Consider the following 17,718-nt stretch of genomic DNA (forward strand, 5'->3'; position numbering starts at 1 on the left):
AAGTTTGAAAATATTTTCCAATTTTATAGATATTGGAGTGGACAGAGTTGGGGGCTTACTTCTCCCCTACTCAATCACACAGACAGGGGGGACATGGACATATTAAATGTTACGCACAAACGAAGTTACCCGATTTCATACGAGCCGTTTCACTAGATTTCTTCATGAAGTTACCTCAGTAAGAGGAAAACCTGATCGCCGAAACTCATTTTAGTGCTTGTATGTCTAAACCGTATCCTCCAGTTATCAATTACAACCATGAATTGTCTTCTGGGATATTGCGCCGTGAAGCCTTGTAGAAGTTTACAGACGTTTCGACAGTAATTTCCGCCTCTACATCACTAATCGCTCTGATAAAGGCAGCAAGCATCTCTTAAACGTCGCCTACCAAATTACATGTCGCAGCATACTATCTTCGTACACGCCACTGTCAAAACGATAAATTAAAATTGTGTTTGTATTTCTTGTTTCTGTTCTTCATAGGTGTAGATCGCAAGCTGTACGTCACCTCATTACACAATTTTATTAATTCTCCTTTTACATCCTCAGTGTTGAATCAAAATATTCTCCTCTCATCAGTTCTCAGACACCTTCAGTGTCTGCGTTTGCCTCAGACGCAGAGACCAAAGTTTCATACACAAATTAAGCAAGATCACTGTATCAAAGGAAATTATTTCTAGTACAAAGTGTAGGCTTGAGGTAATCGGAAGGAGCCTGTCAGGCGTAATAAAGCCTGGCTTTATTCACCTCTGTCCGTTAACAACCGTCCTGGAACCTAGTCACATGCTTCGGGGTGGCTCAAGAGACATTAGAAGCCTCTGTCAGCCGTCTTGCGTGAAATTCAGACACGCAGGCAAGATTGGATAACCTCCCTGACGTCTACTACGGCAAATTTTTAAGGCACGGTGGTAACTATACGTACCATATCCTTTAATTTTGCCCAAGGAGTGTATTCACCTGTTTGGAACGAATCTCAATATAAACTATTTTCTTAAACAGCATTAACCAACTGATCCTTATAATCTAAATTCCTTTTGTTTACTATGAGGAAAGAAATTACATTTTACGTAGTTATTATTTACATAAACTCCTTGCTTTAAAGGGTTATTTTAATACCACAGCGTTTCGCTCACAGGGTATTCTAGAACAGCTACTTCCTGACATTACTACACCGATCCCTAACATAGGGGCGGTTAGTTTTCTTGGAAGTAGAGCCCGAACCTTAAAATATTACACAGATGAACAGTTGTAACCTCCGAAGTTATTTTTGTTAATATCAGCAACAGAAACCCACTTACACACTAGTATATATTATTCATAACTTGTGAACATTATAAATTCTGGGTTGCCATGGAAATATAAAACAGATGCAGGCATTTGAGTTAAATGTTTGCAAACAGCGTCTTGCCCGATATAACAGCAGGCCTAAATTATATACAGCAGCATGGTACAGGTGGTTGGTTGGCCATATGTGGCACAGAGAATGTTATTTATAGCTGCGACACTACTGGTCGCTACGAATTGAATATTCAGAGCTACTCAGAGTCCTAACACGCGGTTTAGAACTGACAGATTGAACTGTCCTTGTAATACAAGGCAGCTCATGGTGCACTTTCTAGCAACTATGGAAACTATCTTTAACTAGTACAAAGTTGGCAGAGCCCACAGATACTGCGCGTTTGAATGAAGACCCGGTCTATTGTTCACGTCAGAGACAGGCGTTTTGAGGTCTTCACGGCAGTAAGACTTTAGGCTACAAACTTCTCGGGGTCTGACACGTGTAATAATGTGGGTGGATACAGACATTGCGAAGGAACCTGCTGCCTTTATGTTCGAGACAGAAATGACTATGTACATGCCCACACGGTGTCGCAAACTGAAATATCACAAACTACAGAGAGAGACGTAGATGGGAGGATGATGTCAGGTGGGATCTATGGGAGATATACGTAAGTTGAAGGAGACTGGATTTTGTTAGCCCAGGACAGGGTCCGGTGGAGGGCTTTGGTTAATTCGGTGTTGAACCTTCGTGTTCCGTAGTTAGTTAGCATTGTTTACAGTCTGTGTTACTGAGCACAGTCTAATACGAAACCAACTGTACGAGACACACGGAAGTCAATTACATCCTGCAAATTATAATACAGACAATCTGTCATAGGAAATGAAAACTGGCGTCACTAGTCGGTCCACTGGAGAAAAGCTCGGCCAAAGCCTCCATGTTTCATTGACGGCCAGAATCTCTCGCACCGCCTCCATTTCAGATTCAAGGTTGAAAGGTTTCGAAAGTATGATTTTTATGCTTTATTTGCACCACAGAACATAAAATTATATACTGAAGGTTTTTTGTGCGCTTGTTTTATATCACATGTTCCACCTCCGAAGCTATCAAACGGATTTGCTTCAAATTTGGTACTAAAGATATCGGGAAAATTCGTTCAGACTTTCCATGTCGCCCACATTTCTTCTAGAAATACGCCCAGAATACTAGAAATCGCAATCAGTACGCGTCACCTAATATTGTTAGGGGAGATGAAACAAATGGTCAGGACATGTAGTTCGCAAAGGACAACCTAGAAGTTTGGAGGAAAAAAGTTTTGAAATATGAAAGATGACAACACAGTGGTAAAAATGGGGATTATGGGAAGTTTGGCTGGAAATGGATAGCATTTACCTGGTTCAAGAAGGTGTCCATTAAAAGACTACCACTATAAGAAATGTACATGAGTGTCATTACAAGAGAGTTAGTTCTCCGTTAGTCATGTAAACTAATTTTCACGCTGGCCTTGTAATCCTGGGGTCTCGGGTTCGATTCCCGGCGGTGCCCGAATTTATAACTTGTGTTGGGCAAGGCCGTGGTCTAGGCAACACGGAGTTTTCCTCCGGGGGCTTCCCCGGTTTCTCCGTGGCATCCCAACAATTACTCCATTCACACACAGAAGAAGGCAATGGCAAACCACTTCTGGATCATCTGCCAAGAACGTATATGAACAGGTCCCAGTCCGAGAAAAGGATCGAAGGATCCTGTTCATATGGACCTGTCGTCACACAGAACACTAAATAATAATAATAACCACATTGAAACAGACCGTAATGTCCCCTTCTCCTTTAACCGCATAACATCCACGATCATTTTTCCATCCAATTCAACACTATAAAACTTATGTAGCGGATGCAGAGTCATTAAATAATAAAATACTGAGAATCGGTTAGTTAGTTAGTTAGTTCATAAGTCAGGTGTTTCGTGCGTTGCTTAGTTTACTTCGTCAGGTAGTTCTTTAGTAGGTCGGTAATTTAGTCAATGATTCGTCTTCCAACATACACCACAGTTTTACTTATGAATTTATATTGTACTGTGCGACCCATAGAAACTGCCACTATCTTCGTTGCAGTTTAGGGTTTAACTACTCTGGCCGTCGCTGTTCTCTTGCTTAGAGCTGATTTCGGTGTCGAGATTTCTCTCGCTCCAGACAGCAATAAGACAGATTGACACACCAGCGAGATGTGACATAACTTAGTTAACGTACTAAGCTTCTGCAAATGTTAAGTGAACATATACACGGGCCGACACAGAACGTCTCTGGAGACTCACAAGGTACCGGAGCGTATCAATGGTTCTTAATTTTTGGGGGCTGTTAGCCCTCAATCTACAATGCGGGTTGTTGCTGCATCCTTCAAATTACACGACCTTTGAAGAAACAGTAATGAAATTTTGAAATAAATATTTTGTTGCTGATGTTACTCTGCTTATCACAAGTGTGTACCTGACCAGCTCATTGCCCGTGAAATATGTCAAATGAACCTTCATACGTAACTAACCATAAACAGAACCATTAGATTAGACACAGCAGATTTGGAAAAGAAAAAGAAACCTCTTACGTCATTACCAAGATCAACTGGTTAATATCGTTTAAGCAGATGCTCGCTGTTTGCTCTTAGAATCATATGGAACACATGAATACGCTAACTAACTAACTAACTAGATGGCTTACCGAACCCGAAGGTTCATCACCGAATTAACCAAAGCCCTCCACCGGACCCTGTCCTGGGCCAACAAAATTCAGTTTCCTTCAACTCCTATCTCCCATAGATCCCGCCTGAGATTATCCTCCCATCTACGTCTAGGTCTCCCCAGCGGTCTCTTCCCTTCAGGTTTCCCAACCAGTACCCGGTGCACACCTCTTGTCCCATCCATGCGCGCTACATGCTCGGCCCATCTCAATCTTCTCGACTTAATCACCCTGACAATTCTGGGGGAGCAGTACAGATTTTTAAGTTCATCATTGTGCAGTTTTCTCCACGCCCCATCGTCTTCCCTCTTAGGCCCAAATATCCTCCTCAACACCCGATTCTCAAACACCTGCAATCTGTGTTCCTCCCTCTGAGTGAGAGACCATGAATACGCTATTTGGAGAAAATACGGAGTTACTGTATATTAAAGCTAATGATATATTAACTTATGTTACTGTGCTTGGGGTTATCAAAACTTCAGAAAAGTGCTGACGTCGCCAGACCAGAGATTAGCAACTTATAACAGTAAGTAACCTTTGCAGTTAATGCATAGTCGTTAAATAGAAACCATCCTAACGGAATATGTTCTTTGAGTCTACTCATTTCATTACTACTTCTACTGGACAGCATTACGAAATTGATGTGTCGACGATAAATAAATAAATTTAATGCAAATATCTGTGTATTGTGCATGGATCAGTGACGATTCAGTTATAACTTTGTAGTCTGTACATAATGAACCGTCACTATATGGATTTATTTTAATATTTGACAGGGACACGATCCATTGCGTGTAACAATTTCCAATGTTGGTCCCTAGAGACAGAAAACTGCAGGAATATAGCAATCTGTCGTCACGACACGGTAAAAATTGTCAATAGCACAGATTAGGCCTATGTGCATACTAAAATCAAATATCAAAAATTCAGGTAAACACTTCGAAACGCAGTGGCGTGCTCACGTGTTCTGAAGGATACATTCTGGTCGTATTACATACTAATGATTGAAACGTCCGAAACGTCTCGTCATACATTTTTCACACTTAATCATACAGTCAGCCATTTTGTCATCTGTACGATATGAAGAGTTCAAGGTGACTAAAATTAAAATCTTTTCGGCGACATTTCAAGTTTTCACGGCGGCGAGTAAGAAGAAGATGACTGTCTTCTGAGATGTTGCGCCGTGTAGTCTGGTAGACGTTTACAGACGTTTTAGAGGCACACGCTGCCTCCATCATCAAGGCGATTATACGACCTGTTGGCGGAGGCAGTTAGCACTTCTTAACCTTCGACAAACATGGGCGGATCCCATAAAACTGTCGCATTCAAAATCTTCATAGGTTATCAACCGTGTCAGTTGGCTGAAAATCACAGATGTTTCAAGGACCAGAATATTTTATTAATCTCTGTTAATTAGGCACTTACTCAGCTGTTAGCCAACAGATTAGTCAAATCTGAAAGTTTGTGACGATGGTGCGTTGTTGAAGTAAACTGTTTTCTGGATATCATCCATCGTCCAAGATTAAATAAAACCAATAAAAAACCAAGACGTTTCGGAGTTGAGATTCTATCTCCGTCTTCAGGTAAAACCTACTCCGTTGGGCCCAATCGATGGAGCTAATCCCTATCTCCGGAGATAGGTTTTTATGGATTTTATGTAGTCTTGGACTATGGACAATAACCAGAAAATAGTTTACTTCAACAACAGGTTAATCAGCTAATCAGTTAATTAGTTTGTAATTTAGTTGATTACCCGGCTACCTAATTAGTTTGTTAGTCACTCACTTGGTTAGTTAATCAGTCAATTGTGTAAACTGAAAATCAATTAATTAATCAATCATCCACTTTTGGGCTTCATTATAATGATATATATATATATATATATTTATTTGTTATTTTAATGCAGATTCCATCTGCTGTGAGCTTCAAATAATTCAGGAACTCATTAAAACAATACCAGAGAGCAATAATTCAGGCTGTTACCATTATTTCTCATAATGTTGTTTGTGAAATAAATAACATTTGCTGTTTGCTTCTGTAATTATTTATACGCAGCCCGGCATGTTTTATAATGTATATTAATAGAATTAGTCCCCGCAGCATTACAATGAAATTACGATTAATTATAATCTCATACATATGCACGAGGCAAGGATTCCACTGAGGTAAATGCGATGCTATTGTGTTTGTAGGGAAAGCTGTAGCCCAGGGCCTTCTTTCAGATCACTTACCCGTTTTTACTGAACATCTCGGAGTAGTAAATAGGAATCTTGCTTCAAATTCAGTAAGCTCTTTTTCAAATATGTACAGTAAAAGTGGCCAGAAAAATATTTTTTTTGTCTCGCGTCACAACCAGATTTCTCAAATACACATGACGGCACACCACAAAATGTCGTCTCTCGAAAAGGGGATATGAAACTATATATGGCTATAAATAAATAAATATATATAAATATATATGTTGACGGCTTGCGTGTTCGTAAATCGAGACACAGTACGTCACCCGAGACGCTTTGTGTTCGGAAAATGTGTTCGTAAACTGAATTGTTCGTGATCCGGGGCGTTCGTGAACCGAGGTTTGACTGTGTATATATATATATATATATATATATATATATATATACTTGCCGCGAAAGAATATATGCATAAGAAAATTATAATAAAACTATCGAAAATAATAGATAATGATTCCACGTAAATGGTAAAATAACTCGGAAATTTAAAGTGTCTTCACTTGAACCGAACTCTCACACAACGAGCTTTAAAAAAAATTGTTCATGTGGAGTTACACACAATTTTATTTTCTCATACAGAAGCGTAAAAATGAAAAGACTAGAAGGTGACAACTGTGGCAGTGGCAGGTGGATTATTGTCCTGACAGTCCGAATTAAACGTCTGAATGTCGCAGTCACACACACGACGTGTACGAGGTACAGTTTACTCGTACGTCGGCATTCTTCAGTTCTGAAACTACCGAACTCCGCTTGGTAATGCGGGTTGCACCATTTCTGGGCGAACTTCATCTTGTAACACGAAGTCCACTGCAACCTCTACTTATAACACGGCCTTAGTGAACGGCAGTGAAAGGAGGACGGAATAAATTACAAACTGAGGAACTTCAAAATCTGTACTCTTAAAAAAAACTCGTAGTGTTAGTTGAAATGCGTCGTTTTCGCGATGGGGAAAAATAAATTAAATTGAATTCTGAAGGTGGCAACTCTGGTATCAAGAAACGCAAACTAGGCTATGGTGGTGCCAATAGAGGAGTCTGGCTTAGACCGCGTTTGGCAGGAATCTGGCAACAGTCTCTGTGTAAATGTTTTCGCATTTAATTGACTTTGTAAAGGCAATTTTATAAATTTTGTATTTCAGAGCGATTTTCATACATAAAGCTGCAACAAACTGTGTTAACGTTCAACCCATAAAAGGTTTATTCCCGACAACTTTGATTGACCATACGCTAGGCTATTAATTATCGTAAAAGGTACTAGAGGTTGTTTATTTTAGGTCCTGAGGAAATAAATGTTTCTTCTTTCAAACATTATTAGCGAGTTTCATGTGTTCGTCCGTTCGCTTTCTGACTCATAAACACATATCTTACATGTTTATTCACGTATTTTATGATTTATTTAACGATTCCTTCAATAGCCCAAATTAGGCGTTTCTCGTCAATGCATAATAAATTTTAAATGATTTAAAAGGAAGCAGTTATGGCACTCTGCCTAAAGAGACTGAGGAAAACTATAAATACCTGAAGCAGAGTAGCCAGTTTATGGAGCGAGATTTGAACCCAGACCTTACGTATATGAAGGTGGAACCACTCTGCCCTGATATTTTGATATCTATGGATCGCAATATCACATACATTAATTAACCGATTTTTGTGAAAATGGGTGTGAATATTATTCTCCTGAGGGCCACACGTTGGTACTCACATCGTACTTACATGGCGGCAGCGCGAACTATGAACAACATAATGCAAGGTATTGAAATGTTGTATACCGGTAAATTGTAAATAATGTTAGTATTCAGAAAATATAAAATGGATGTATGGTACCCAAAGGCGATGTTTAAATATAATAATTTCGATTATAAATCGTGTAACGCACGAACTCTGTGGGGCGACACATTATGGCGAGTCTATTCACAGAGCGACATTAAAACTTAGGATATACGACGATCCTTTGGAACCGCATAATACACCATATGAAGAACGCGTGCTTCAGAAACTTGCTTGTAGTCACAGATTACCTTGTCATTGTGTCTACAGCTTGGTAGCACGTCGCTGAAACAATTATTACACTGCTATATTTCAGGAAACAGTTACTTGTTACATGAAACAACCAATTTCAAACTGAGAATGATTAAACCGTCGGTGACAAAGCCATTGCATGTGTGTTTCTCACACAGGGCTGTGTATCAGCATAATTGTGGGAGATTGTGCGACACCCTGTAAAGCTAATCCCTTCACAGCAATCATTGTGGAACGGGGGTAATTACACTGATCGCTAATCACATGGAAATATGTCTCTCTCTCTCTCTCTCACCCCATCAACGCATCATCAATATACATACCCAATGTACAATTCCAATTGGAAAACTGTTGTACAGCAATGCACATTAATACAGCAGCAGAACGGATACTGTATTGGGGCGAACCAAAAAATACAGACAAAACGTTGACTGGGAAAATGTTTTAAGAGGCACTGCAGTCCGTGTGGAAAGATCCCAGATGATCACGTAGTAAAGGAAGGTTCAATTTCTTTCTAGATGCACGTTTTCTTATAAATCGGCTCATAACAAAGGTGAAGCTACTCTTAATCTGTTCGAGCCTGCTAACCTGATGACCCGTGAGGGCACTACTTCTATGCATATATCCATGCCTAAGTAATGCACACTTACATTTAAGCTTAGGCCTACATACAATTATACTACACATATGTACAAACATCGTGTAAACAATTCTACATTCTACAATACGTCACAACAGAGAAACCCTATTAATTACGAATTCAAAGCCGTCCAACACGCCAGCTGAGATGCAAACCTAGCCACACAGAACTCTATTGCGTGAATAGCCATCACAATCGCAATTCCGTGCGCTACTCTGTACCTATTGAACACACACAAGAACATTGAAACACATAAGGAAATGCATTACTTAGCCCACATGCAGCTCAATGATGTGTTAACGTAACATCGCAGTAAACTACGCAACGTAGCATTGTTTTCCAAGCGCTGTTTTGTGGTTTTGTTCGCAATCCAGTACACCCAGGGTACCTCATGCCTCGAAACTGTAGAGCCAATGATATCTTTATATTATCATAATCATTCCGTCATAATAATATTTTCCTTCCAAATAAAATTTCTACACTTCAGAGATAAAAAATTATAACTCTGTGATATTTCATGTTCTCACAGCGGCGAGTACGAAGATGGCCATCTCCTGGGTTGTTGCGCCGTGCAGTCTGGTAGAAGTTTACCGACGTTTCAGTGGTGCTTTCTGCCTCCATCATCATTTCATCGCCCTCTTGTTTTGTTCCCTTTCTGGTAGGACTAATTTGTAGCCCTGGTGATGGAGGCAGCAAGCACCTCTGAAACGTAGTCAAACTTCTACCAGACTACGCGGCACAAAAACACAGAAGACAGCAATCTTCACTTATTATAACTCTTGTTCATACCCGTTTCTGGGACCAATTTAAACTACCAAGACCTGTTGACCTTAACAAACTGGATCCATATGAATCGAACACTTTTAGTCTTAATCATTTGATTAATGTACCCATCAAAATTTGTAGACTCTTGAATCACTGTGTATTAATACTAAGAAAATACTATTGAGAAGGCACTGCGTAACAAATATAAATAAATGTTAAAAATTAAGAGGTTGTGGCTTCTAGGACAGTACATGAATACGAAGCCATATAACAGGGCTGAACAAAATATTACTGCTATACTGCACTTTGTGAACTATTAATTGTGCAGAAATGAGGTTGAATTCGAAGTTTTAGTTTGATAAAAACTGGGCTAACTTGCTGTCCGCTTCGCAGTGAGAAGTCACAATACAGATAAAATACGGCTTTTGTCCATGAGAGCCGAAATAAACAGGTTGAATTTAATTCGTCTCCTTAGACAGAAAATATACGACCCCATTCGGATAATTCATTTATTAAAAAAACTGTGTACTTTACCGAACCCCGTGTTTGTGTTAGTAAATGAGGCTTACAAATTAATTAGTAGGAAAAGTGAATTACCAACAACTGTGTATTTTTTAAAAATTTAATTTATTTTCGTGAGAACATTCTAGTAGGTTTCAAAAATTGTATGTATTGCATTTGTGAGGCAGCCTGTCTGTCTGTCTGTCTGTCTATGCTGATCTGTACAATAAATGGTCGCTGCAGTTTTATATACCGGCACGATAATTAAAATTCGTGAATACCTCGTCCTGAATTCGTGAGTCAATACATTTGTCTGCTAGATACGAACCATGACTAATCCGTACCCGTTAACGAAATATTGCTTCCCACCGATTTACAGCAAGTATATAAGGGGGAAGCAGGCCTGAGGAGGGGGGGGGGGGCTGTATTCCGTTTATTAGGCAAAGCAATCAGGATTCACAGCTCGGGAAAATTTAAAATGTCAACGTGGTTGTGACGCCGAGTAGAATCATTGGTGGATACAAACGTTTCGACGAAACATACTGTCTCCATCTTCAGGGCTAAAGCCTTGAAGACAGACACAGTATATTTCTTCGAAATGTTTGTACATCCATACGGAGTCACAAACCAGAACATCGTCAACATGAAGTCTGACGGTATGTTCATAATTTATCCCTATATTTAAAGTTAACATAATTTATTACTTATTTCTTCCAAACGGAAGGCTAAAATTATTTTATAAAGTCATCTTAATGATTTAAATAATAAAAATGTAACATAAGTACCAGAAAAGCTTGCTTTTCGTACCACACATACCTATAATCCCAGATTTTCATATTTATATTACGAAGCCAAGTATGTATTTTTAAAATCTATCAATTAATTCATATTGAAAGGTATTGGATTCTGCTGACCCAGGACAGGAACCGGTGGAGGGCTTTGGTTAATTCGGTGATGAACCTTCGAGCTCCCTGAGCCATCTACTTTGTTAGTTATCAATTCATTCATAAAGTATTATGGGAAACTGATATTCTACAATGATGTACAAACATGCACATGAAGACAGAAACGTATCTTTCCTCCTCAAAATAAGGAAAATATTTGTAAAGGCAAAGTTAAAGTAAATTTGTCCTTGTTACTTAATTAAGCACCAGGTGACGTAACCGTGTCACTGGAGGTATAACTCCACGTATTCTTAACCTTTGGTGTTGATGGTGGTGAGTGGTCAGCTTTGTGTTCCGGCAGTTTTACCCCCAGGAAATGAGCATATATAGTGTGAATCACAAATTCTCTTAGACCTATACATTAATTTCAGTCTTTTTAACACGATACATAGGCACATTTAAAACACAATATGAAGTAGTACAATATATATTTTTTTTTAATTAGCTTCGTTAAAAACTCGTTCTGTTTCTAATGAATGGACGTCTAACTGTGGACCGACGCGTCAACTCGCAGGCAATAGTAGGCAGCCCTGTGTGCCATTCCTCTATGAGAGCGCAGTACAGGAAACATGCAAAACTCTCTGACTGGGAATTCTTCTGACAATTTCGCAGTTTCGGCTTTCCAACTTTTGACAGCGCAATTATTCATCTGGTTAGAGGGGGAGGGGGAGAGCCCATATTTAGTTATCGGAGCGCATAGCAAAACGCGGGTAAAATAAGTACATTACAGAAGACATTATTGAATCAGTGCGCGCTGCGACCATCACAGTAAATTCCACATAGTTCATATGTAATCGGCATTAAAGAGCAGAGCTCGATCACTGGGTTCGATTCTCGGCTGGGTTAAAACTTTTCTCTTCAGACCGGCTCTGATGTTATTTAAATTCTCCAGAAATATTAATATTAGAACGCGGCATCACGGCATGGTGTGTTCAGACTAACATAATTTATCTCTTTATTAACGTAAGTGCAGATAGTCTAGGCTGCCGGCTTATTTTTATTGTTCTCTCATTTAGAATTAGCATACAAGCAGTTACTGTGTTAATCCGTCAGGAAAATATTTTCACGGGAGCCCTGTCGCATTGCCTTATTAAATAAGATATAAATGAACCCATAATTGTGAGGACATGCCTGTCTCTACATCGGCATATTTAATATCCAAAACTATTCCAAGGGTTTCAATGGAATTCTGGTATGCGGTTTAGTTCAATGCTGAACGCTGCCGGGCGAATTTCAATCCAACCCTTATTGATTCAGTATAAATCCTACTTTAAGTGAAATTCAGATGCAATCAATTTTCTTCAACGTGGCACATCGTACAGAACAATCATGTACAATATAAGATGTATCTCATTAAGATTCATTGAGTTTTACACACAGAAGTCTCTGACCGTCTAGTTCATGCAAACTACAGCCAAATGCAACCAGCTCCAATGGTGCTATTCTCTTATTAAACAGATTAAAAAAATAGAAATCCATCATCCTCTTCCAAATTCAACTTTTATCTTCGTAATTTTACCTTCCCATTTACAACTAGCTTCATACCAACATTTTCCAGTATTCCTTAATACTATAATATTAGTACAATTTACCATTCTATTCACATTTAAAGCCTAGCTGTTAACTGAAAAATTTTCGTTTGCTGCCTAGTCACACACACATTTAACAAAATACAAATACACATAATTCATTTAACAGTGTAAGACGTCTGAAATCTTTTTACAAAATATATCAACAGACGCTAAGATCATATTTGCAAAAATTGATGCTACTTTGGAGTATACCTGATTACTTTATTACCTAGGAGGGATGGTGAAGGGTAACATGGCAGAACTACTCTATTACAGGTGTAATGGCAAATACATTTTGTGATCAAAGAAATATTCAGACCCTAGGCAGGGTTCTATGCGTTTCCTAGGCCGCGAAACCATGTGGATCAGCTGTTATAGCATCCCGCGTATAAAAAGTTGTCAGTGGAACCACGGTTCCGGAGAATTTGACGTAAATACGTCATACCTGCTTTACAATTGAGTAAAGTTTTATTAAGACTTTGCTTATTTAACTTGAATTAGTTATGCTTAAGATGGGTCTGTGGTAGATGAATGTAATGTAAAGTAATGTAATGTAATGTAATGTAAGGTAAGGTAAGGTAAGGTAACTATGTAGGTAACCATTGTTGTTTATTTGTTGATAAACAGATGACGTTTCCTAGGTAACATAACAATGAAGTCACACTTTTTCGTTACATTTTTGCCGAATGACACTGACCCTAAAATATAGACGTATTTACGTCAAAAATTAACAAAATACAAATTTGCAATGAAATAATTTGAATTATTTAAGGTTCTTAATAGGAATGTCGATGAAAATGATAGGATGGTAAACCACACTGGTTCACCATCTGATGGAAAAGTACAAAGAGAAGTGGGAAGAAGGAGAATAGACTAAATTAAATTGAAACTTAATGAAACAACGACAGCTCTATCTTTAGTGCAGTGCAGTGAGGCATGGAAAAACAAACGTGACCAGAGAGTTGAAATGAGATTCCGAAAAGCAGTCGCTGGTTACAGATCATGTGACCAGACGAGAAATAATGACGTAATAAATTAACTCTGCTACACACTTGCGGAGTCAAATGTTACATAGTGTATAACTCAGCCCTATAATTCCACAGAGAATATACAGCAAATGTCTGTCTTCTGGGAAGTTGCGCCGTATAGCCTGGCTGATATTTACCGACGTTTCAGAGGTGTTTTCTGCCTCTATCATCGGACGATTATAATAAAGACAGACGTTCCTCTAAAATATCCATCAGTATTTATCAGACTATATGGAGCAATATTATACAAGGCAGCCATATTTATACTTGTGACCGTGAGAACCTGGAATCTCACCAATTATACAGCATGTCTAGACTTAGTTAATATTACACTATACTCAAACTGTATTCCGTTAACAAGTTAAATACCACGCAAATTCCACACTTTACTATCCACGTATAAGTAGTATATTGATACCAGGTTATTTGTCAAATACAAACAAATACCTATCAACAAAATAAAGAATTTGAAACATAATTACAAATCGTCATTCGTTCCTTAACAACATAAATTCATGAAGAGAGTAGAAGGTGTGAAATCAAAATAAATTATTTCAATGCTAATTTGAACTGCCTGATAAACGTTTAATCTAGATGGGGGAATTGAATGTTTTTGTGATGACGGTAATGAACTCCAGGGTTCCACAAGAACAAGAATTTTCTGTAACAACTGAATAACTAAATTCTTTGAAAGTGTCATTCTGCAACATGATGACAGCAACGTAATATTTAACTGTTTGCTTATTTATCTCTCGTTCTAAATTGGTAACTAATAGCTCGAGACGGATCGCAATGACTTTCTTTTGTGACGACTGTGGCGAACGTCTGGGTCCGGGCGCCATCAGTGGTTGTGGAGTGTATGTCCACTTGAATGCCAGTCTGTGGAGTGATTCTGCAGTACCAGCAATCGGGGGCAAAGCAATCCATCATGACACGTCAAATGGACATAGACGCTTGAGGGTAGTTTAGGTTAGACGGGTTGCAGGGTGGGGTGGAGGATGGGGACTGAAGCAATGTGGCGTAATGCGTAACAATAGCATGGGGAAACCAGAGAATATATAGACTACAGAGGGTCACAGAAATCGATATGTGAATTCGAGTGCTGGCGATATATATCGAAGTATATAAAGTTTCGTGTCACGTAGGGTCTTCTGTGCGGAAAATGCACCCAGATTTGATAATGCAATGAGCAAAGCTGACTTAATGTAAGGGAGTAAAATGAAGACATCCCCTGTCAGCTGTATTACACAAAGCGGCGACTACAATGCGCATCGTTAGTCTAAATACAGAAGATCGTATTCCTTTCAAACCGTGAAAGGTCACCCACCACTTATCCTCCTGATTGTGAATAAATCCTACGAACCTCCAACAACCAGATTTCAGTCCTGATTAGTTGGTTCTTTGGTTACTTAGAGCTTTATCGACAAAAGGGCGTTGGCTTCGAAGGTAAAGTGGGAATGATAGGGGAGGAAGAGGGTGAATTGTTCCAAAGTAGTATTAAACAACCCCACCTCTCAAAAAATTAAATATTAAATGTTACAGTGAGTGTCCTAAACAAGATTCGAACCGTATTTCTCTAAGTACTGTGCATATTAAGCGAGCTTGCCACCAAGTCAGTCAGTAACCTTACCAACATTCTGCCCTTTTCTGGGAGGCAGAAACAATGGATTCTTCTAGCCTCTGCGTCCAGACTGGCTCTAGGGAACAACCAACCTGCTATCCATTGTTGGTGAAGGGGGCCCCTTCCCTGGGGGTATAGCGTGGCTTGGGCGTGACGCTGACTGCACACCCCATCTAGCGTCGAGGTCAAGAATTAGTAGGAGCAAAAACCACCTCTCCCTCCAAGCGCCTATATGGTGTGTATCAGGACAGCTTTGCTTTAATTATTAATATAAAAATATTAATTTTAAGTTGCTCGACTGTTATAAAAATAATGTGTAAGTGAGTTTTTGAAGATGGTACGCAGAGAATTTTGAGTCTTGGAATATCGTAGCTTTCCTGTAACTTCACCGAATTCAAAATAACCAGAGTTAAGTTCACCTAACCAGCAGGAAAGTTCAGTGAAAATGTCAACAGAACCTGTTACAGGTCAGTCTGAATATTACAAAGCGTTTTTACATCGTTCGATATTTTTTTGTGACTGCTCTCAGCACAGATATAATCAATGAATATGTTGGGAATATCGTGAACAAATTAGCAAGAACAAACCAGTATTAATCTTCAACAAATTAAAATATCCTAAATAACCAATATTTCCGTGCGAGTAACAAATCAAGGAAAATGAATAATTATCTAACTTTACAGTCATCATTGGCAAGAAAATGTCAGACATTTTATCTTCCCATGAGCCACTTTAGTCCAGCACACTTTCATAACCAATGTCTCTAGCATCGATTTTGTTACATACTATATGTCTGCAGTACGCAATAAATATATAGCGACTTCTGACATTTCTTTTATATTTATATACTTTTTTCCTCGTAGGTCCCACATACTCCTAAGAGGGGCAGTGCAGGAGAACCAGCCATGTCCCTAAGGACTCGTTCTCGGCTACCAGAACGCCTGCACTCGAAGCCAGCACACTGCTTGCCAGCATGAAGTAGTCCATACAGATCGGAATAAAAATCCCAAAACTAATAATAATCTAATGCTGCTATCAACAATGCTAACATTCCGGCAGCGTAGCACGAACCTCTTGCTAGATCTCAAAGTGGAATATCCGTCCAGAACATTTAACATAGTTTGTAAAATTTCAGGTTCTCATGGTGGATGACATTTTATCCTCTCTTGTTAAAGGTGGAACATAGAAGCATGGACTTTAAGTAGACAGATGCTTGGTATGACGTCACGGCAGATAGAAGTCCTAAATAACAATTGAATAATTTTTTTGGATATTATCCATCGTCTAGTAAATATAAAACGTAAAACGACGTTTCGGAGATGGGACTCTATCTCCGTCTTTAGGTTCCTACACAGTTGGGCCCACTAGATAGAGTCCCATCTCCGAAACGTCGTTTTACGTTTTATATTTACTAGACGATGGATAATATCCAAAAAATTTATTCAATTGACTCTTCACCATCGTCAAGAAGTTTTAGATTTGATATCCTAAACAACAGTTCAATTTGTACCTCAAAAAAAAATATATAAAACGCCGCCATTATAAAGATCAATTGATTAATAATGTTTAAGTATAAACAAAACATCCTTTTATGTAATGAAAGTCTGTTCAGCTGTTCCTGAGACAGACAGACAGATGGAGTGATTTAATAGGCGCACAGCTAGGTTCTGAACGTTACATAAATATCGAACTACATATTTAGAAGAGTGGCTGAAGATGATCGTTCCTTTCTGCCTCATGTAAACTACATTACGAAATCGCAAATGTGTGTGTTCAGCACTTACTCAGTCTCTGCACAACGCTTTACAATCTTCAGCTGTTCTTCCAGTGTTATATCTGTAAACAAGAACACACATTAACCCAGAAATGATGAGTATTCTAGAACATAATTCTTCGTCTGTGAAATAAACATTTATTTATTTAGAACACACACGGCGTTTCGGAAACGTACTCCGCTTCCTTCATCAGGTAAAAACACACAACCTAGTCAGTTGGGTTCGCCACAGAGAGCATCAGTTTAATAACACACCTTTACCAAGAACGCTTAAACATATTCTATTAATTCATGTCACTTGTAAATTTAATAGAAAACTGCGTAAGAAATAACATACGAAAGTCTCCGTTATTTTACCGGGTATCTCCAAGCGTAAGCTGAGATAGTAAAAGGCGGGTAGCTCACGCCAGTTACGCCAAAGTTGGTGTAGGTGTAAAAATGTTGAATTCACGAGCAGACCGTGTGTTCTTCATTCTCGAACATTTTACTTCACATCGAAATCGCAATGCATGTCCTGACAAGTAAGTACCGAACAGGCGGGGAAAAAAACTTCAGTAGACAGGAAGCGTGTGTGGTAACTGCTTATTGATCGACAAAACAGCTGAAACTACGGCC

General features: G+C 38.9%; 1 long non-coding RNA gene across 1 annotated transcript in view; it reads right to left on the bottom strand.

Annotated features, from left to right (window-relative positions):
* LOC110840298 (uncharacterized) overlaps positions 1-17,718 on the bottom strand; it is a 346,592-nt gene that overhangs the window by 219,686 nt on the left and 109,188 nt on the right. Inside the window, exon 3 of the long non-coding RNA XR_015535196.1 lies at positions 17,114-17,165. This is a non-coding gene — a long non-coding RNA (uncharacterized LOC110840298). The remainder of the gene's footprint in view (positions 1-17,113; positions 17,166-17,718) is intronic.

Source organism: Zootermopsis nevadensis, unplaced genomic scaffold, assembly GCF_977971745.1.
Source record: "Zootermopsis nevadensis isolate Lab colony 2312 unplaced genomic scaffold, Znev_1.0 Znev_ptg000015l, whole genome shotgun sequence".
Lineage (NCBI taxonomy): Eukaryota > Metazoa > Arthropoda > Insecta > Blattodea > Termopsidae > Zootermopsis > Zootermopsis nevadensis.